Below are 779 nucleotides of genomic sequence, written 5' to 3' on the forward strand. Positions count from 1 at the left end.
ACTTTGTGCAGGATTTATCAAAGGTGTGCATTTAACACACAAACTGACCAAGAATAAATAAAACCCCCTGAGTACTTTACAGAAATAGTTTAAAACTGTTCTGTTGAATCATTTCCACAATTTAAGGTGGGCGTAACATTGATTGGAGTGGAGGATTCCTGCTGAAGATGAACCCAGTGTAAATATTTGCAAACCACTTGATTCACCTTGGGGAGGATTTTAAAGACCCAAAACACAAACAAATTCACAACCCTGAACTTGAGATAACAAATCCAGCTGAAGAATCTATTTTTAAAAAGTGTATTTAAAAATAATTCTGAGGGAAAAGGAGGAATAAAAACTAAACTCAAAATAAACAAGATATATATATTTTAGGGACCTATGCTTTCAAAAACCAACAGAATAGATAGTACACTTGATCTTAGCCAAAAGGCCGAGAAACAGAACCAAACAGAATGTCAAGAAATTAAAAATATAATCTACTGAAAAAAATCATTGAAAGTTTTAAACAGCAGATTTGGCACAACTGAAGGAAAAATTAGTGAACTAGAAGACAGAGCTAATTTTTTCAGATGTAATTATCATAAGTGATAATGAGTCAAATTTGAAAGAGAGATTAAGACAACATGAAAGACAACAGAAAACTTCTCACATATGTCTAGTAGAGTTAAAGAAAGAAAGGCGAGATGTAATGGCAGAGGAGGAACTATTAACGGTCTGCTAATCACATTTACATTTGTTTATCTCATTAATTATCAACATAAAATGGTGAGATTCAC

At 32.5% G+C, this 779-nt stretch overlaps 1 pseudogene; it reads right to left on the reverse strand.

Moving 5' to 3' along the window:
* Positions 1-273: 273 nt before the first annotated feature.
* Positions 274-445, reverse strand: LOC134368719 (U2 spliceosomal RNA; annotated as a pseudogene).
* Between the last annotated feature and the right edge of the window lie 334 nt (positions 446-779).

This window comes from Cynocephalus volans, chromosome X (assembly GCF_027409185.1).
Source record: "Cynocephalus volans isolate mCynVol1 chromosome X, mCynVol1.pri, whole genome shotgun sequence".
Taxonomy (NCBI): Eukaryota; Metazoa; Chordata; class Mammalia; order Dermoptera; family Cynocephalidae; genus Cynocephalus; species Cynocephalus volans.